Below are 21,848 nucleotides of genomic sequence, written 5' to 3' on the forward strand. Positions count from 1 at the left end.
GTGAGCAACTGTGAGAGGTGTATGTCTGAAAGGCAGGGATGAGGCTAACTTTGGAAGATCACAATAACAGCGTGTAACACATGCCATCTTCAAAGCACTAATGAATCCCTACAAGGTTCCCCTGTTATTATTTGCATTTCACAGATGGGTATATTAAGATGCAGAAGGCCACATTATCCTCTGGGTCACACCTATTTCAGACTATTCATCTCTGGTCTTATACTGGTATTCATCCCTGTGGTGTGAGAGATCCTCCCACCAGTCAAAACAACAATGCTATCTCTCAGACAGGCTTGGTGTGGGAATCGCTAGTATGATCTATGGTCTGATTTGCACAGCATGCTGGGCTGACTGGTCCTATTGATCTCTCCTGGCCCTGAAAACCTACCAGTTAATCAATTCTCCCCTCCTACCAGGCTGAAGGTACAAGGAGTTCTGCCTTATTGCTGGCTTGGATGCCTTTAATATTTATCTTTCTTGATGCAAAATATGACAGAAAACCAAGGGAGAGATGCATCTAGGAGCATCTAACATGCTATCCAGCCTTGATTCAGGCAGCAGTCTCAGTCTGGCCCACGGAAAGGTCCCACCTTCCAGCCAGGAGCCTCCCCACAGCTCAACAGCTTTTGTTCACAAAAGAATGAAGCTGCCCTGGGAAGTGGGCTCCCTGAGAGAGCAAAGCTGCTCCCTGAGCTATAAGCAATACCATGTGGGGCTGGGGCAACAGGATGCTGGAACCAGCCCCTGTATTCAGGGGAGATCCAGCATAGAAGCAACAAGCTCCCCCTGCCAGCTCGGGGGAAGCAGCCTGCCGATCCTGATGTCAACGCTTTCCAGGACAGCATTCGCTCATTAAAAGTTGCAGTGCTGGAAGTGGTGGGAGCTGGGTTTTGATCTACAAGGCCTCAGCAAATAACATCTGCACTGTGAAAGGACTTCCCACCCTGACATCCCATGGAGCTGCAAAGGACTTGCAGGCTCGGAAGGCCACCAAGATCCGCACTTTGATGGGCCCTACCAGAGCTAGCTGATTTTGTGGCCGTTAACAGTATTTGTAGCTTAGATAAGGGTAATCAAAATCTCATCATTCAGGGCGTAAACTGATCGCCTGCAGGGGTTAAAAAGGAATTTTACTTCATGTGCAGCGTTGCATAACTGCCTGGATTCATTGTGGGTATTTTCCAGCTTCTGCTGAGCACCAGCCATGGGCCATAGCTAGAAGCGAAGCACAGCACACCGGCTGAAAAGACGAAGTCATCATGCGAAAAAATCACAGCCCCATTGTTTGGAGACAAAGTAGAATGTTTCTGATTCTGGCTTCAGCTCACACATGGAAATAAAAGACAATGACTGTCAGTGGGCTGCTGAAACAGCAGAATTTCAACAGAGGAAGAAAAATCCATCCTGAGATTAGTTTCCTGTGGACAGTAAGAAGAGCAGCAGCAAGCCCACAAGAACAGCACACAAAGGATTATGCAATGTGAAATAACCCATTTGAGTAACATTGCCCCCTCCCATGCTGCCAGCTGGGCCCTATAAGTGCTGCTCCACTGAGGGGTATCAATAACCTGCCCTCCAGAGAGGACCAGGCTCTTTCATGTCCTCCAGCAACCCTCATCACCAGCCATCCCCACCTGAACAAGGAGGGACAAGAACATGGTGTTTTTCTCTCAAGAAAATTACTATTTATGTTTTATTAGCGGCAAAGGCTCTATAATGTTGGAATTGGCCACAGGGCGTGGTGGCCTAAGTGCCAGTACCCATCAGCACAGCAACAGCAGGAGGCCAAAACATGCCCTGTGTGGGTGTTGGTTGCTCTCAGATTATAGTATCACCACACCCCACTCTGCTAATTGCAGCATGAAACTCTGAGCTCCACCATATGCCAGTGCCACTACTTTCAGCCATGCACGTGATCCATCACAACGCTAGTCGTTCCTCTGGGGAAACCTGCAGGAAGGCCCCCGGTTTCTTTCCCTGGAAAAAGGTAATTGAGAATATGGCATTTCCATGCACATGAAAGACTAAGAATAGGGAAGACAATAGTGGCACTACTAGATGTACCTGATGCTGTGGTTTGTGACTATAACTGCTTGAAAGTTCTCCATAGAAAGCTATCATTTTTTCTATAAAAAAACATAGCCACATCTGAAGAAGTGAAGTGTACCCATGAGAACTATGGATCTTCCATAATCTTGTTTTATTTCATATTCTCCCAATTTAGGTGAAAGCACACAAATTGCACAAAGATTTGCATTTCGTGGAAAACCCTGTTTTGAAATTAAGAGGTGTAAGACATCTTCAAGGCACCCATGGGTTGCATTTCAGACACCATGCAACATTTCCCCAACCTGTGATGGTGTGGCAGTACCTGGGTAAGATGAAACTTGTTCCTCTGTGAGATACATAAAGGTTTAATAAAGGTTTAAACACAGCTGGAAAGGGAGGCATGTTGTCAAATAGCACCGTTACTTTCAATCACATCTGGTTGCTAAAGAAATAGTTCATCCTTATGAAGGCTGATGGCACAATCCTTGATACTTCAGGGAAGAGGGGAAGCACCAGAAATGCATCAGGATTTTTAGGAATCACATTAGGTCTAACACAAAGAAATCTTTATTCCATCCTCTCTGTTCAGCTGTGTATTCACGTGCCAAAACCTGGGTTTCATGTGGGTGTTCATACCCACAGTCTGCTCCTCTGCACTCTGGTCAAATACTCCAGAGCAGAGAGTTTGCAGCCAAATTCCTTGCAAGCTGGTACCTGACTCCCAGCTAATATGCTCGCTACTGAACAAATAAACCCTGTTTTCTGTTGGGAGTGTTTGCCAGGCCCTTTCTAGCAACCGTACTAAGACACCGAGCATTTCCAGCTAGCATAACTTCCCAAACATGCAGACATGAAACTTCTGGCATTGACATTCCACAGCAAAGCCCTCCTTTGTGTCTGATAGCCAGAACTTTTCTACACAACCCTTCTGGCCAGACACCAGCAGTTCTGTTTGTGCTGAGTACAGAGCTTGTCCTGAGCCACATAAACGTTAATGAGACATCCCAGCAAGCTGTCCGTGTGGCCAGTGAGCGGGGGCACACCATACACAGGACACTCCAGGTACTGCCCACCCTGCAGGTCTGGTGAAGGTTGCCTCTGGACTCCCCTGGCATAGACATGGATCACACCTCCCAGCAGGAGTGCGAGACGCTCACCAACTGGTCACCTGCTGTGCTACAGGCACCTTCCAACATCTCAAGAAGACACTGCTGATTGCCATGGCAGTCTTGTTATTCTTTTTCCCCTCCAGCTTCTCTTCTGGAAGACAGAGAAGGAAATAAGCCATCTTCCTTCTCCACATCACAAGGGACCATACCTGTGCTGTTGGCTCTTTTTTGTTCCATGTTTCTCTGAGCTCCCATTTACTCCATGAAAGATGGGGAAAACTTTTCCTACAGAATTTCTGGGTCTTTCAGGCTTTTTCATCTTATTTGGTGGTCTGAAGCACTCTCCTAACCACTGGAAAATCATAGTCCTTTTGTCAACTTTTCAAGCACGTGCACTTCAAGCATTTAACCCAACCACTTTCCCCAAGGGAAAGTTATAAACCACTCTTTTCCATGGGCACTCATCCACACACAGTTCTGTTAGACCTGCAGCAGGAGTGTACTCACCACAGAAGCCCTGAGGTTTACCTGATTACCTTTAACTACCTGTGGCTTTTCCCTTGTGTTTAATAACACCATTCCACTCAACACAGTAGCCTGTGTACCCATATACAACTTAATAAGCATCCCATTGCAACCAGGTCACCAGTCTGGTGGAGGAGCAGAGAGGTTAACGAACGCCTAATGACAGCAGTGGAAGCAGCATGTTCACCAGCGGGGATCGATTGGCAAACCGGCTACTGGGAGCAGCACATGGCAAACACCAACAGCACCCCACAGCTGAAACAAGCCCAGGGAAAGACCCAAATCGATGCTATTTCAAGGTTGTTCTAGGAACATCTGGAACATGACCTAGGCCTGTTCTTTACCAGTCAGTGCTTGGCAGAAGGGCTACACCCATAAAACATCATACAGGCACTATCCAACCATGGAGCCAAGCTCCCGTGGGCACTCACCTTTGTTCTAAAACATCTGGTGTCTTGGTTGAGTGTGCTCCAAGTGTTTGTCCATGTTGGTGAGAGACCAACAGCAACATTGTCTTTGCTGGCAGACTGCTGGGATCTGAGCCTGTGGTCCCTTCCAGGACTGGGCTTCCATTTGCCATTCATTTCCCAGCTGAAAATAAAGCCATGATCCAACATTTAGGCTGCAGAAATGGAGTCTTCCAAATAGGATTTAGTAAGTTTGTATAATTCTTGCATTTGCACCTTCTGTAGGAACGATGCATGGGACAAAGGATGCCACAGATGAGGTATTTCACTTGAGTACACCTGTACACACATGGCTGCACTTCTCACACAGCACGAGCCAAAAAGGAGACATCACTGCTGGACAAAAACAGGGAGCAGCAAATGATCTGCTACCTCAGGAATCCCCCTTTCGTTTTTCGAAATCTCTGCTTGTAACAAGGTAAGTCTCCTGCATTTGTAGAGCCCTTTTCCTTTCTCTCCCTTCTGCAGATTTTTACATGTTTACATGGTTTCTGCTGCTGCTTGTCCTTCTGCAGCCCATTCACACCACCCAGCTGATGCTGGTGGTCCATGCCTGAGCAAGTCCTTGTCTCTCCAGAAGCTGTCCACCCATCACTTGCTGCAGACTGACTCAGTACCAGATGCTGCAGACAACTGCATCCAAAAGCTATTTTCTTGTATTCATTGCCCTACATGTTCGGCTGTTTTGCCTGGTGTACTGGCTTTAGGGAACATGCTTTGCCTTGTTAATCACCATTGTCGGCAATGCCATGGAGCCTGCTTCCAAAGATGTAGGACAGATACACCCGTGATTCACCCTGGCATCAAACACTGCACTACCTCCATGGAGCGCAGAAGTGGAAAGAACCTCCTGGGTCATCAAGTTCATCTGCCTGTCGTCACTAGTAACCACATCACTAGATCAATTAGGAAATGGTTGATTGGCCTGTCACAGCTAATGGGCTCCTCGGTCTGGCAGAGGAATAAAGGATCCAAGTCTGGAAGCTGCACCTAGGTGAAGTCAGGCTGGCAACGAGGGGTTACCATTTAACGGTGTTGGGTTTGTGCAGAAGAGCAGCAGTCCAGGGCATCCTGCATCACCTGCAAATTTTCAGTCTAGTCCAAATGTTTTACTAATACAATATTATCCAGTGGCTTTCTGCCTCGAATTCACAAGTCTCCGGACTACTGCTACAAGGTTTGTGAAAGGCAAAGAAAAGCATTTCCCATCAGCTGCTTAACAGTATGCTCAGTAAGAATTTTTATGGAATTTCACCTTCCCTGGAGAGATCCATAAGAAACCACAAGCTGAAAGAAAAGGTTTAAAAAAATCACTGAAACAAGAATTAACTCAAAGCAATTCTCTGGCTACAGTTAACTGGTTTAAATCCCACTCTAAGATCTGCATCCATCACCAGGCTTCCAAAAGAAAGCAGTTAACTGGAATTTATTATTTGTTTTTAAGGTAAGACAAAATAAAATTGAGAAGTACCATATCCAAATGCCCTGGGCTTTTTTCCACATGCTTTTGAAGATGCTCTCCTAGAGATTAGGCTGACATCTAAGATAATTAGCATATCTTCAGGCTAGAGATTTAATTAATAAACAAATAAGTCTCTCACTTACTAAGAGACCTGGGGAATTTTTGTTGTAATATTTTCTCCTAACTAAACAGGTATACATTGCATCATAGTTATAACGGTGTTAGTACACACTGTTCACTGTCAATTCCAGGGGAAAAAATAAACTTAAAGGGATAAAATAATTTTAGGTCAAATAAAGTGGTCTTCTCTTCATTCTCGATCTTTCTATACTTCACATTTCACAAAACCATAATATTCCAGAGTGATATGTAGTTTAAATAGCAAATCACTAACATTCAAAGCGCTGTCAGAATTAACGCCTTCATTGCATTTGGGGTACTTTTCAGCTTTCTGTAGATTATGAATAGTGGAGTTGCCCAGAACTCACAGCAAATTCTGCTCAAGGAAACCTGCACGTGCAGTGGGAATGGAGGGGGGGTGTTTGAATCACTAAGTGACAGAACATGAATTCACCTTGCTTCTGAGTAACAGGACAAGCAACCACATTTTGACCAGCAGCAAAGACATCTCTGTAGCTTCATGCTGGATGTTTGTAGGACCTCCCAAAAAGCAACAGCCTTGAGAAAAGTGCCAAAAGCTTATCAAAATAAAAATGTCCAAGTATTTACATCTGATCACAATACTATTCATGTGAATAATTTATTCAGTCTTTTTAAAGGGTGTTCAAAGACCCTTTTCAGATCATTCCATTCAGTCCCTCCTAATGGTATCTCAAGGGCTGAGCAGAGGACCCGAGCTGCGGATTTGAGCTGTTAGACTTGCACAGCTGAACAGCAAGGTGCACATGTTATGGCTGGCCATGGGCAGGTCACACAGGTCTGTACATTGTGAAGGAAGCCCACAGACCTCAATGGCAAAGTGCCATGCCTTGTAACAAGAGCGATTAGGCTAGGGGCTTGCCGGGAGTACGACACAGCAGTGACACCTTTAAGGAGGCTGGGAAGAACTTATTTAGACCAGCAGTTCCAAAACTGCCTGGAGGAAGGAGATCCATTCTGTTGTGCTAAGAACATCCCTCTGAAGATGAGGAATTCAGTGAAAAGGATGAGAAAGGCTATTGCAATAGAAACAGCTGAGGAGCAGAACATCACTTGCCTGCTAAATGCTAAGAGGGTGGTCTCACATCTGGACTGCCCCCTACTCAGTGAGCTGGGGAAGAACTCGTGGTGTGGTCCACATGGTCTCCACCAACACAGGATGGAGGAGGAGAACAATCTTGAAGGCAAGATTTAGCTGGTAGCTAGCAGGCTAAAGGCCAGGACCAACTCAGTTACATGCTCAGAAATGCTCCTTCCAGTGCCCTGTGGAAAAATCCAGAGACATCACAAGGTTCAGGAAATAGTACCTTGAGGACAGGCTTGAATAGGCACAGATCATGCAGCAAGGATCTAAATATTAAATCCAAATGAAAATAGATCAAGGCTGCTGGCACATAAAGGAGGTCTTTTAAACTAAATATTGTAGGAGAGCCAAGAGTTTGACAAGACATGTGGTTTGGGAAAACGCAGTCTCCAGTGGAGAAGTCATGAAAATTTTGCATCCTTGAATAAAAGGATAGGAGAGTTGCCAAAAACAGTCAGGGAGGAAAGAGCAGACTGCAGCCCCAGCAGACAACAGCCCTCTCAGGCATGCAGAGCCAGAGAACAGAATAAGACAACACCATGTACGCATTTCTATCCCAGTGCCAAGGGTCTAAAAGCAAGATGAGTGAACAGCAGTGCCCTGATTTCAGATGGGACTATTAACATAACCAGCACCTTAGAAATCTGGTGGAAGGAAGATAAGCAGCGGGACATGGTAATGAGTGGCAACAAATTATACAGGAATGGGAGTAGGCTGGGCAGGTGGAGGAGCTGAGCTGTACATTAAGGAGAGCTGATCAAAGAGCTCAGCAAAGTTAACTGTATCAACAAGCGTCAGAGTCCCTAGGATTGCAGTCCCATGCCCGGACATTATAATATTAAGGTTACTCCATCCACTCATCCAGAACAGGGCAATGACCATGAAACTTAAGATGAATGAGGCTGTGATGGAAATATCAGGATTCAATCACAAGCAGTGGAAGATATCCATCTTCCCATACAGATGGTGTAAGTAACAGGACAGAAAGACATCCAAGTTTGAGAGAGGAAGCTACTGCTTCTCCAGCAGCAACTAGTGACCTCTGAAGCATTAAGTCACTTCTACAGCATGTTCTGAGCAGCGCCCAGGAGCACCAGTACTTTGGATTTCAAGAAGCAAAGAGCCACTGGTGACATGCTTAAAACCAACAGTCCTGAAGCCGCCTTGCAACCCTGTTATTGTAAGCTTCACTTGAAAACAGGAAGCTGCCTAAAAATACAGACACTTGTTTAAAGTGAGTTAGAAAGGAAGAGTCAATAGGGAAAAAACATGCCCCAGAGGCAAGATGACCATTTGAAGAAATGTTTAGTGTAAACATGTATCTCCTAACGATTTTTTTCTAAAAAAGTTAGTGTGCTTAGCAGAAAGTGGTACAAACAGCAGTAAGACAAGGCTAAGGAGAATTACTGTCCAAATAATGGAAATAAAAACAATCTAAAATATAAAACCTTCTGCTGTGCCAAAATATACCACAAGTATTCTGAGCAGAATTTTTCAAGTCACAGGCACTAATAACAAAACAAATTTGAGTGTCCATGATCAGAGGGCTAAGGGAGCCTCCAAGGAAGATAACACCATAGCAGAAAAGCTAAATTAACTTTTTTATTCACAATAAATGGATAAATCCCATTAACACAGGGTCACAGGCAGGGACTAAATCCTCCAGCAGCACTGAAGGAACTCAAAAAATTATCATCCAGCCCAAGCTCTGCACCGCGCTTTTGCAGTAAAGGGAGGAATGCTCATACAAATAGAATAACGCAGTAAGGACAGAGAAAGGACAGACCAGGGAAGACTCATGACAGGTTTTGGGGAGGAAAGTCCTGTCTTGTCATACATGAGAGTTCCACCAAGCACGGACAATGGCATTGCTTGACACAATTAACTTTTACTTCTAATCCAAACTTGAGATCCGTCCTCTAAAGGCTTCTTAGGAAACTAAGGTACCATAGAGTAAAGAAGAAGCTTCTTTGAGTTAAGTGGTTAAAAAAGAAAGCAGTAATGAAGGACAGCTGTCCCATTGGAGGTGGGACCCAACAGGAATCTCTGCAGCTCGAGTTATTATAAATGACTTGGAAAAGGGGATTAGCAAGGGGACAAATGGAATGATTCAGAAAATTTCAAAGCTCCAAATCACCCAAGAGAAAAGCGTAAGTCACTCATGACACAGTGGCTGGACAAGAAAATGGCAGATGAATTTCAGTATTGAAAGATGTAGATGGGGAAATTAGCTAGCTGTACTCTAGCTGCCTGTTATAGCTCTCTCAGGGGTGTATCTTGGAGACATTGTAGGTAGGTAAGGCCACAAGTAGACATCAGGTCAGAGTTCAGCAACCAGAAAGATTTAGCACCTGATTGGAACCAGTAAGAGGGAGAAAAGAAAACAAATTATTATCATAATAATGACTGCTGGGTCTGCCCAGATTCTACACATTTGTGGCCACAGGGCCACCCTCCTCCTTCTCCCAATGGCACAGCAGGGCTGTAGGAAGCTGCAGAAAGCCCCTGCCCTGGCCACCCAGAGGAACAGAGGTAGGAAGGGCTTTTGCCCAGAAAAGGACTAAACTCGCCAGAACACCTATAGTGGAAGGCAGGCTACAAAGAGAATAGGAGTATGAGTCTAAAATAAGGAATGCCCAGAGAAAATGAACAGGAGATGTTCGAGATTACTCATAGCACTCAAATCAAATGATACCAAATGAAATTATCATATAGTAGGTTTAAACAAACAAAAGGAAGTTTTTTTCCCCCTTCCCATACAATCTAATTGCATTGTGGAACTCATTGCCTCAGGATGTTGTGGATGCCAAACACATCAAGGGAGTCAAAAGTCAATTAAACTCATGGACTGGTCCATCAGTGGCTATTAAGCATGATGATGATGGAGATGCAGCCGCTGGCTGGTGAGTCCCCAAGCCACAGGAAGCTTTATCACAGGAAGAATTGCTTTGTGCTTGCCCTGTTTATTCCCCTCAACATCCACAACCAGCCATGGCCAGACCAGCACCCAGGTTTGGGGTTTGCTGTCCCCAGCTGCTGCAGCGTCTGAGTTGACATGGACGTTTCCAGGTCTCAGCACATTCCAGCTCCAGCCTGGAGGTCGGGACGGCTCCTTAGTCCCCGTCCTGAAGTGACACCAAACCTTCTGAAAACAGGATGGACTGCCAACATCTTGGACTAAAATTTTGGGCTTAAACCTCAGGAGATCCTGCACACATGAAGTCCAAAATCACACCCAGATGTCAGCCCTTTGTTTGAATGTCACGATTTATATTCTGAGTGACACTTCCTCTTCTGCCTCCCTAACAATGACAAAACAAAGAAGTATAAACAAATCCTGGCTCCAGATGTTCTGCCCTCATTAGCGACCAGCTTGGCTAATGCTATTTCATCAGCCCTTTGTTTCAGGCTGGCAAGCCAACATCAGCAAGTCGAGGACACTTTGATGGGCTCCCCCCCCCCCCCTCCTTGGGATGTGACAAATTCCCAGGACACTCCTGCCCAGCACTCACTGCAATAACAAGCACGGGGCTGAATGACTGCCCTCGACAATGTTTGGTACGTGGAAAAACTTGTGCTTGCTAATTACCATGATTGCTCCATAAAAATCCCCCTCAGGCATCCGCGTGCGATGCAGGTGAGTGCAGTGCCGCAGCCCTGCCCCTCGGCAGCCCGCAGCCCAGGAGGAGACAGACATCCCCACTCTTTGGGGAGCCTCCCCCAGCCAGCACTGGAGGTGTCCCACCCACCGGATCTATTCCTAGACATATCAGTTTCTATTTCTTTTCTCCACTGTTACACCAGTGCAAAGAGACAAGGGTTGAGGATCAGCGAGACCAAACACGTACGCAGGCTACAAAGCAAAGGTTTTCCTCCTCCTTTGAAGCCTGCTCTCCATTATCTGAGAAGAGATGCAGCAGATTTACTTCCCTGGGTTGAGCAGTCCTAAGCCTCTTTACTAAGCCTGCCAGCGAAAGCCTCAAAGCAGATGCCAAACCCTGCAATCTTTTTATGCATGGTAGAAATAATCTCTTAGCCTGGTGTCTGGGAGAACTGAACCCAGCATCCAGGCAAGATACTGCTGGACTGGGAGCCAGAGCAGAGCCCGCAGCTGGGGCCCAGCACCTTCTCTCAGCCACCTGCCAGTACCACACGCTCTGCTTTCACCTGAGCTCCAACCACGATCTTGTGCCAAGGTTGGAAAGAGATATGAGGATCCAACCCCAGAACCCATCAGGTATGGCCTAGGTGGTCTCTGCTGGTAGACTTGGGCCTTGTCTTCCCCAGCAGGGAGCTCTCTGTGTCCCCTCCTGCTGTGATTCCACTCACACCTGTTTTACAGGTTGAAGGGGGGAGCCCAAAGACACCCTTCAAGAGCACAACAGCTCCTGAAGCAACCCCTGCTTCCTGACTCCGAGCTAACGAGGGCCTTCTTGCTGGCTGGCTGCCCTGAGCTGACAAGGTCGAACCTCATGAGTCACGCCACCATTGCCAAATCCCCAGAACTATGGCAACTGTAGACGTTTTCAACCAGAACAAGCCGCAAGGGCAGAGGGAAGCTAGCTGTAAAAGGAATAAATCAAAGGGAAATATTTGGCACTTCACTTTCGACAGGGAGGGACTCATCAACTTTTACTGTGGAGGAATAAAGAGTGAGACGAAAGATCCACTTTCACTTCACTCCCAGGATGCCCAAGGACTTTCACATCCCTGTACTGAGAACAGCTGCTCTAAGTCTTTGCATCTCATAATGATAGATTCCTTGCTTAAAAATAAATCAGTGCAGCCTGGGATGCATGCCAACACTTTCCCCCCAGTTTTCCCACGTCCTACATTTTAAAAGCAGCTGATGAGATCCATCCTTGCTTATTCCTCATCCTTCCTTTAATAACTCCCTGTGTTCTCATTAAAACCAGCGTGCTGCCCTCCTCACCTTTAAAGTTTCCCAGAGCTGCAGCCTCTTGCCTTGGCTACTTTTGCTTCATTCTGCATCATACTACTCTACTTCGGCAACACTGGCAGCCTTGGAAGCTCCTTTTGGTAATTTCTCCCACAAGCACCGCTCTTGAACTCTTTGTGCCCTAGATCTAAAAAAAATTTCTTCTGCTGCACTTCTCTCTCTCCAAAAATAGAGGCAAATTAATAGTTCAGGGCCAGTTGAAACCAAAACACTCTTACTCTTTTCGTATTGCTCTTAACCTTCAGGTTGATATTATTCCCTAAAATTTAGAAAAGGCATCCAAAGTTTGCAAACAAGGCGCTCAAACACACCATGTTGTGCAACACGCAGGCTATCAGACCTGGGATCTCATTACACCCTCTGCCTACCACTCTGGGTTGTGTCCCCTTGTTACATCGTGTTTCAAATTAGACTGAAAGCTCTTCATGCCAGCGGCAGTGGCTCCTTGTGGCATCACTGCAGCAAACAGGATTAATAAGCAAGACTAAACACAGCTCTCAAAAGCATCAAAAAAAACAAAGAAGAAACTGAAGAGATGTGGGAAAGTGAGTCCCCCTGATCTGAATAAAGAACAGCTCTCCAGATGCTAGAATAACTCCAGGACATCTGTGAACTTGACTTCTCTATGAGTTTCATTTTTCACTTCTGGCCTCGGCATTTACCAGATCAAGTGAACCTAAGTGAAAAGATGCTTTGCACAGTCAGATTCTTGTGCTGTCTTTCATCAGCATAGCTCCAAGATTTAACTAGACTATTCAAATCAGGTCACTTGCATCATAAATGACAGGGCATACTCAGCAAGCAGAGGATATAAGCAATGGAGTGACAAGAAAATAAGCAACCTGTCCCTTGTCAGCAGACAACTGTCCGAGCTCAAGGTCTCCCCCCATGAGCATGGTTTTGCAGTGCCTTACTGCACTGACTTCTGCTTTAGGACCTAACTGGAATTAAGCTATCCCTCCCGCAATAACAGCTGTCTGGGGAGGTGCTCTCTCATCAGCTTTCCACCTCTGACTTAAATCTCACCCAGAGCCCCAGGTGCTGCCCTTCCATTAGGGCACACCTGCCATTTAGGGAACAGTTTGGCCAACACCTCCTAGGGGCTTTACACCAACTGAGTAGTTTTTTCTATAGCCTGGAGAGGCTGACACAAGTAGTGTCCTCTATCAGCTGAACTATGAAGAAAGGCAAAATTTGCCATTGGCCACAGAATGAGTCAATGGTTAGGGTAAGACACAACCTTCCCTTGAGCTGAGCCTGGGGTTCATTCCACTGTCCCCCACCAGCTCCCCAGCCCCACACACTTCTGCTGCTGAGGTCTGTGACACCAGCACTGAGGTCTGGGAGAGTTTGCTTTGCACAGCTATTTCACCCTGATGCAGTAGAGATGGGTTTGTCCCTTTTCACTGGACACGACTTCTGTAACAGTGAGCTTTCAGTGACGGGAATTACCAGCCCAGAAATTATAATGCTAATATTTCGGGTGCACAACAGCAGATCAGCCGTCACTGCTTCCCAGGAGCAGACCTACCTCTCCCAGGCCTAGCACCACTGCTGGATTTTGCTTCTGCAGAGCTTACTGGCACCAGAAATCAAGCCCCAGAAGCAATTCTGGTGACTTTCTCTAAGCAGGCATAAAGGAATTGCCCAACAGCACTGCTAGTTTCAGAGCAACACTGACGGCATTGCTCTTGCTGGCACCACGGACCTCCAGCAAAGATGGGTCTCTGGGTGGCAGAAGGAGCACAACCTGCCCACACAGGTGAGCACACGTTCATAGAAGACAACAGCACTAAAACAGGGTTGTCATTCCATAGGCAATTTCAAACAAGATGAGCTTTACTCTTTTAATCACCCTCCATCCAACTGGTGCTCAGGTCAACACTTGCAGGCAAAACTGCCTTCCCCTGCTGTTACCTCTGCTTGCAGCAGTAGCTACAAAGACCCACAAATGAGAGCACCGTATCTGCATGCCATTTAGCTTGGTACTGCAGCTTTGCTGCTGGGCAGGAGGTTTACACTGCCTGTGTGGAATAGATTTGTCCAGGAACAAAACCATTTTCTGTAGAAAGGAAGGAATAAGTTAATTATCTCCTGCCTCCAAGAGCTTTAGAGTAAAGGCACTCACGGCAACTGCAAACAAGTGCTCAGCAGCACTGCAGTGATGTGGTTTAAGAAAAAAAAAGTTTTTGAGCATGGAGCTAAGCAGGCCCCAGGCAGTAATGGGTACATGATGAATAACAAATCCATCCAAAGCATCAAGCATGAGTCAACCCAGATGAAGAGTTCCTTGGTTCCCCTCCCTCCCCACCCCACCCCCCTCAGCACTTTGGCTGTTCCTTGGGAAACCCATATGCATTATGAGGGTGTCCATAAAACAAACAACATTTGGCTGATTTTTTGAAGAAGCCTTGGAGAGCCCAAAACTGGCTGTGTGGGCTGAGTCCTCAGCAGGGTACAGTAACCGAAGCAAAAAAGAAGCCTCCTCCGGGGCTGCTACAGCCTTTGGGATGAGGGAAGCGGAGCAGAAATCTTTGTAGAAAAGCTATTTACATCTGTTTGACCCTTGTAAAACAAGTCCCCAGGCTTTCCCCCATTTAGAGGCATTTGGATGACAGTCTGCAACAGCAGCTGGATCCTTCCCAGGGGGAAGGAGTGGTGCAGAGCAGGCATGGGGAACCATGGAGCAGCGGGTGCAGGCGGAGGAGCAGTCCCACCTGCTCTGCAAGGCCGGACGGGGCTGGCAGCAGGCTCGCTGCAAGGCCCACAGCACCAGCTGCAGTGCCACCTCTTGGCTCGGGTTTGCAGGAGAGGTCAATGAAAGTGAAAGACACTGGCAGCCTCCTCCTGGCTCCACCTGGCCAGCCCGACCTCCCCCTTCCCAGACTGGCTGCTTATCTTCTCCCACGCAAGGCCCTTTGATCTGCGTGCCGAGCCCCAGCCCGCTCCAGGAAGGCCGGGCAGCCCAGGTAACCGCAGGGCTGCTGCTCAGCTCCGGGCTGCCACAGCTGGGTGGCTCCATGGCTGGTGTCCCCTTGGTTTGTCCCAAACACCCAGAGTCCCACAGTTTCACCCGTCCCAGCACTCGCCCTGTCCCACGTGCTGGCTGCAGACCCAGGAAAGCCAGTCCCATGAGGTGCAGAGAACAAGAATCCCATGCGCTAAGCCCAAGAGAGACCAGGACAAACCCCTCTGCCTTTGCTGAACCCACACAGACAAGGGCACAACCCACCCAGCAGGCAGGCACAGCTCTGAGCAGCTCCTGCTGCTGCCTTGAAGCCAGGCTCAGGCAGTCCCCTGCCCCATTGCTACCCAAATCCTCCCCCCAGAGACTAGCACCATCTCCAATTCTCCCTACATCACCAGAGGGACAAAAGCACAAGGACCAGGCACTACAAACCACGGAGAACTGGGATGATGGAGGCCAGACTTACGCTGTCCTACATTGAGCAGTCACCCAGCAGCTTTGTGCCATGGAAACTAGACAGCATGGCCCACAGGCAATAGCAGATAAATGCTGGCCCACCCCCACATGCGCCATCCTTCCAGGAGGAAAGCCTCAAGTCTTTAGTCTCATTCAACATAGGTGCCAACAGCCAGGTCTGCTGCTGGCTTCTGTCACTGCTCCCCCATCCAGCAGGATGAAGTCTCACCCTGTCCTCCCCAGAAGAAAAATGCAGTTTGACCCCCTTCTCCCAGTGTGGATGCCCTGGGTACGTGACAATGCCACACCACACAGGGAGGGCTCATCCCGAGGGCTGACACACAGCCCCCCGGAACGCTCTGCCCCCAACCCAGAGTCCCAGTTCCCCCTCACTGGGAACGGGACATCGCACCATGGCTGGGGCTCCTGGCCAGGCTCAGCCCCAGCAAGCACCAAGCAAACATCGCCACCGCCTCCTTCAGCTTGTTGAGCAACCACCAGTGGGTGGACACACACCCAGGCTAAGCACAGCTCCAGCACCACCGCCCCCACCCGCCAGGGCTTACCCAGGTCTCCAAACACATTCTTGCTTTGGGTACACCGGTTCTCACGCTCCTCCCCGGGAGGGAGCCCACATTGCTCAACCCCTGCCCCACTCCAGTTCCAGTTTCCCCTGCCTTGAACCCGGAACTCGATTTCACTCATCACAAAACATGCTGGCCCTTCTTGCCCACGCAGCCCTGGCCCAAGGACAGGGAGGACAGGGCAGTGCCAGCACTGCAGCGAGAGCCCAGCTGCCCCTCACCACGGGGCTGCAGCACCACGGCCCATCCCTGCGAGCCAGGGGCAGGTTAGCCTGGGACTTAATGAGAAGGGAAAGGTCTTGGTGTTGCAATTGCCATTCAGATCCCTCTAATCCTTGTGTTTGACTGCTTCTGAACACGGGAAGCACCTGACATCTGAACAACAGAAGTTTTAAGGCTCACAATGCCTTCTCAGCACAGCCTTTACCTCCACATGACACATCTAGCTGTTGCAATCTTGGTTAGCACTCACCTAACCTATTTCAGCTTCAAAGCACTTCACAAACATTAACCAATTAATCCTCTCACCACCCTCAGAGGGAGGTGAGCATCTTTATTTTTATCCATTTCCCCATCAGTGAGAAGGAGAGAGTTCAGAGCCTCTCCCAAGGCCATCCCAGCTGACTCCCAGTGACTGCAGCTCAGCTCCCAGCCCCAGGCTCTGGCCCTCAGATGAACGCATGCACCTGGCCTGGTGGAAACGCTACAGCAACAGTCATGAGAGGCTAAGCAGGGCTGTCACCGAGCACCTTTGTTTTCGTCTATGCCCCATATGAGTTGGCTTCTTGAGCACCTTCTGTTCATCAACAACCTGGAAGGAAAACGATCCAAGACAAGTGGCACAGAGCTGGCCACCACTTCAGAACACCTGGGACCAGCTGGCAAACCAGGGGCACACAGGCAATGAGTGTTTTTAACAGGCTGGTGAAAAGTTCTGCATTTTGCAATAAAAAGCATAGGCCAGCGGGGATGGATCCAGAGCGTGGGGACAAGCTTTGCCATGACTGACACTGGACAGAGCGTGCCATGAGCTGCTGGCAGTGCTCAGCGTTTGCTGAGAATTGGGGTAGAACATCCCAGCTCTTTCTATGCTCAAAAATTGCATTTATTCCCTCCCAAATGATTTTCTCCAGCTCAGACAGTTTGGTTTAGGGGACCTCACAATCCTTGCAGTTATTGCTGAGGACAGAGCGCTGGAAGGGCAGCCAGCCTCCAGCTGGAAGACTCCAGGAAATCAGGACATGTCACACCGGTGCGGTGTCAGCTCTCCCAGGGTGGGACACGTGTCACCAGGAGTGATGCTCCCCCTCAGAGCCATCCTCTGCATCAGTCAGGATGCAATCAAACGCTGCCAGCAAGCAGCACCCACATCCACCAGGTCCATCACATGCCTCCAAGGTGTTAACAACCGAAAAAACATTGTCACCTGAAGTATTTCGGTGTTGAAGCCTACATGAAAGCCCTGACATAGGCAGCACTCCCCCCTCCCCCTGCAGGTGGTGGGCAGAGATCCCATACAGGTGGATGCTCATGAGGGGAGTAAACATCCAGGTCCCTAATGGCTCTGTGTGACAGGGGCTGGGAGAGGGAAATCAGGGTGCATGCCTGCGCAAGGAGGGGATGCCCACCAGGGCCCACCGTCAGAGAACACAGTTATATCAGGGATGTAACAACCCTCCCTGAAGGACCTGCCTGAGCCATGGCAGTGCCCCTGCTCACCCATGTCAGAGCCAGCAGGGCTGGGAGGTTGCTTATCCCAGCTCCCTTTCACTCAAGCAGCAACCTCCATCTCCAGGGCTCCCCGCAGCATGCAGTGAAAGTCACTCTGCTTTTGCAACACCGCTGACCCGGAGCAGGACTCCGGCTCCTCCGCCGCTCTGCCAGTGGCGAGAGCCCACAATTGCAGGGCTTACAAGGAAGCGTCAGTTCATTTTTCTCATCATTTCCAGTGGCTGTGGCCTAGCACTGACTGCCGGCAATTATTCATTACCATTCATCCTAAGGTCCCAAATTACTCGCTAAATGCTGTAAAGATGTAGGGATCCCAAAGCCTTTAGGATGGAAAGGGGCAGCCTTTAAACAATGCACAGCAACACCAGATCAATAGCTGAAATTATTCCAGCATCTCACCGAAGCAGCAGGAGAATTTCAGGCAGAAGGAACAATTCTCTAAATGCAGTTCTTAGAGGCAGCGGGGGTAGAAACCTTCCTTGTATCACAGATACAATACCATCCCAAGGGAATGCTTTACTTAGTGTCAAGAATCACTCTGAATACCTGTTAAAACCAGCATATATAATGTGCTTTAAAGGCATTGCTAAGCACAGACCTACAGCCACAGCAACAGCTTTGCAGCCAGATTCACCCACCTCTGCAGGGTGTCACATCTGCACCAGCCAGAGCTGCGGCTGCCCCCAGTCCTGCAGGAGCACCCCTGGGTGCAGGCACAACCCAGGGCTTGCTCACAGCAGACAGTGCCACCTGCTGACACCCTGGCCCGGCCCAGCCCTACCAGCAGGATGGGTGCAGTGTTTGCTGCCAAGCAGCCCAGGATTTGGAATCACCGCCATACCCCTGCAGTGCATGCACCATCCAGGCCACTGCTGTCACGCATGTCTTGCGAGCCCTGTTGCAACAGGCCCTAGGTAGAAACATGTTAAATCCAACCCACATCATCCCTTATTTCCTAGGAACCCACTGTAGCTGACATCAGGGACAGAGGCACAGCCCAAATTCAGCTGTTCCTACAAGGTGAGTAACCCACACACTTCCCCAACCTCCCCTTGGGCCAATATAATGATGCACAACTCCTGATCCCCTTTTCATACAGCAATAAAAGCCAGATTCTTGCACCTCACTGTTGCTTGGCAGGCTGACCTAGACCAGATAATCCCAACCCTGACACAGCCACAGGCCATTCTGTGTGCATCAAGCTTCCTTCCTCGCTCGGACCTCAGCAGGACTCCTCTGATCTCCTTGGCACATGTTAGTCCATATAACGAGTTCATCCAACAGTCAAAGCATCTGCATGGCCTCCACTTGCCAACACATCAGCAAAGCTTTTTGCTAGAAGCTTTCCCAGCGAGGCCCATCCACACAATTAAACCTCACGTGCTATTCAAAACCCCAAAGCAGCAGTACCTCTGTATAATATTCTTGGCAGCTCCTTGGGCCATTACCTCTTTCCATGCAAGTGTACAGGACAGGCACTGAGCTGTGGACCACATGCCATCTGGCAAGGCCATCAGCATAGCATGGGATTTGATGCCATATACCGAGATCATTCTTCAGGAAGGGGAAAACTTCAGGGAGGGGAGAAGACAACAGATACCTGCCCTAGGAAGCAGCAAGCAACAATTTGAGTGTGATTTCATCTTCCTCCCTGGATGTTTCCCAGCTGTTAACCTTTGTTGCATATCTTTCTTGAACATTTCCATCATCTATTCCCCTTTTGAACCTCTCCCAACATTCTGGGGCATAGAGAGGAACCCAAGCTGCTCAAGAACACTGGGCAACAAGATAACCCCACTCTGTTCATGCACCACAATTGGATTGTACATTTGACATTGCAAATGCATAGCGTGCAAGAACCCAAGATGCCCTAGGTAATGGCTGCAGTACTTAGCTTAACCCTGTAGTGATGCAACATCCCCACAAAGTCCCTATGAACTCCTCCAGGCAGCATGTGCAGCATGGCCCAAACGAGAATCAAATCCCCAGACAAAGCCACCAGCAGCAGTCCAGAGCCCTCAGGGACCAGGAAGGTTCCTGACATTCACCACAAGAAGTTTCTTAATGTGGGTGGATTCTTAATCATGTTCCCAAACTTATTAACCTTCAACCTGCTCTTCTCAGTTAAATATGATCCTCCCCAAAAATACATTTCCTAAGCCATTTTCAAGCCCAAGCTTGCTTTTTCACTAACTGGCCAACAAGATCCTTAGGTCACATCCTACCAACACCCTTGACCAACATCCATTAACATTTACTTTAAGAAGTGAAAGAGGCCAAATGATTCGTGAGGACAGATATTTAAGCTGGTTTACAAAAAAGTTAAAAAGGGAAATTCTTCAGAAATAATAGCGTTGGCACATTCTTTGTGTATGAACTACCATTATTACTGATTATTTACACTGCAGCAGTCACTACAAGCCCTAGTGCCATTGTGCCAGGTACTGGATAATATGCACATGTTGAAAGGCAATATTCTTTTCCACAGAAACTATAAAGAGAGAAAAGACAAAAGACAAGAGAGCATCGTTCACATGTGGAAGCAAAACTATAAATTAATTGACTAGCCAGAGTTATACAGCAAATGGCAGTACTCAGCTGTGCACACTAATTTGTGCTCAAAACGTGCTTATTAAATATATTAAAGCCCACGGGACACTGCCATCAGTCTGTATAAACAGCACAAGCCTATACTCCCCAATCCTCACTTACAAGCATACCCCCAAATCTTACTTCCTCCGCCCTGCCTTCCCCTTACAGAGGCTCTGCTCTAATTTTAGACTTAATTAAATTAAACCTCTGACTCACCTCAGATCTCTGATTTAGGCTTACATGATCTTTGCTACGAGACCTCGCCGTGCTGTTATTTGGCAGCACTCCCCTAAACACACCCGGCTGCTGCTTCCGCAGCCTGGGGACGATCACAGCAGCTCCCGGGAGCACGCAGAGGGCCAGAGCTAACAGGCAGGGAGCGCTCCCGCAGGAGCAGCACCTCCCGATGCGCCCCTGGTCCGCCTGCATGCAGCACAGCAGCACCGCGCTGCCCTGGCTGCGTGGGAGGGATGCCCACGGATTTCGTTAACATGCAGATCTCGCTCCAGAAATCAAGACAACAGCAGCCAGACCTTGCCACTGTTACCCAGCCGTCTCATAGACGGAGACCGCAGCCACTCTCTGCACTTCTCTGAGGGGGAACAGAAGCCCCCGACACCACGGAGATTTCACACAGCCCCTTTGTGAAAAGGGAAGGGAGCGCATGGCCCAGGAAGCTCCCTCTCAAACTCCCATCCTCACAGCAAACGGTGCCAGCACAACCAGGAATAGCCAACTGACTTCTAGAGAGGTCACTCCCTCATGCTGCAGGAGACGTGAGCAAGCACAGGTGCCAGTGCAGGTGTTAGCACAGCAGGGCTCCTCCAAAACCTGGCACGCACCAGAAACCTGCCTGTCCACGAGCAAGGCAGATGCAGACACACTGCTAGTGGAGGAGCTTGTTCCTCCAAGCCATCTGCAAGAGGCCCACCCTGGAGAGAGCCACCTCTTCTAAAGTTACCTTTAGAAACACTGGCATTTGAAACCAAGGATACCACCAGAGATCAGAGCCGTACACAAGCAGGACCACCCCTGAGAGCACAGGCAGTCCCCTACCACCCCAAATCTCATAATTACCCAGAATTTACCTTAATTTCAGACCTAGTATTCAGCCCATAGACTCCTCAAAGCCCAGAAGGAGCCACTTCTTTCTAGTGTAGCACCCAAGACACTTCCCAACACAACTTGCAACACTACCCACCCAGCTCAAGCAGCCCCCTGCTCAGGGGCACATGCATTTATAATGTCTGCAGGAGCCATGTCCCTTGGGCCAGCTGAGCTTGTTTCCCAGATTTCTTTTCTTTTCTTTTTTTTTTTTTTTTTTTCCTTTTTCCTGTTTCCCTCCTTCAGTCAGTGCTAAGTGGCACAGGAGAGCAAAATTCAATTAACAGGATTGAAAGCAATTAAGCCCCTATTGGAGTCAGGGTTGTGCTCTTTAGGCTTGGAAAGAAACTACATGTCACTGCAGCAAGATAAGCAGCAGGTGATGTCAGAGGCTTTTTATTTCCAAGGAGAAAAATTGGTTGTCTTTATGTGTTTAAAAAAAAAAAAAAAAAGTCTCGTAGCATCTATGGGAAAAAGCAGAGCATTTGGATGCGAAGCCAAATTCCCCGTGGTTTGCCATGCCCGCAGGACCAGGTGACAGCCTAGCCTGGGTGTGCGGGGACGTTTTGCAAGGAGGGAGCAGATCAAATCCTTCCTG

At 48.4% G+C, this 21,848-nt stretch overlaps 1 long non-coding RNA gene across 1 annotated transcript; it reads right to left on the reverse strand.

The window, feature by feature from the left end:
* Window positions 1-1,147: 1,147 nt before the first annotated feature.
* LOC310881717 lies at window positions 1,148-21,600 on the reverse strand. The gene is made up of 4 exons (XR_014572519.1): window positions 21,235-21,600; window positions 6,829-7,034; window positions 4,115-5,437; window positions 1,148-3,309 (listed from the first exon to the last, which is right to left on the reverse strand). It is a non-coding gene; the product is annotated as an uncharacterized lncRNA (long non-coding RNA).
* Window positions 21,601-21,848: the final 248 nt, after the last annotated feature.

Source organism: Anser anser (genome assembly GCF_964211835.1).
Source record: "Anser anser genome assembly, chromosome: 14".
In the NCBI taxonomy this organism is placed as follows: domain Eukaryota; kingdom Metazoa; phylum Chordata; class Aves; order Anseriformes; family Anatidae; genus Anser; species Anser anser.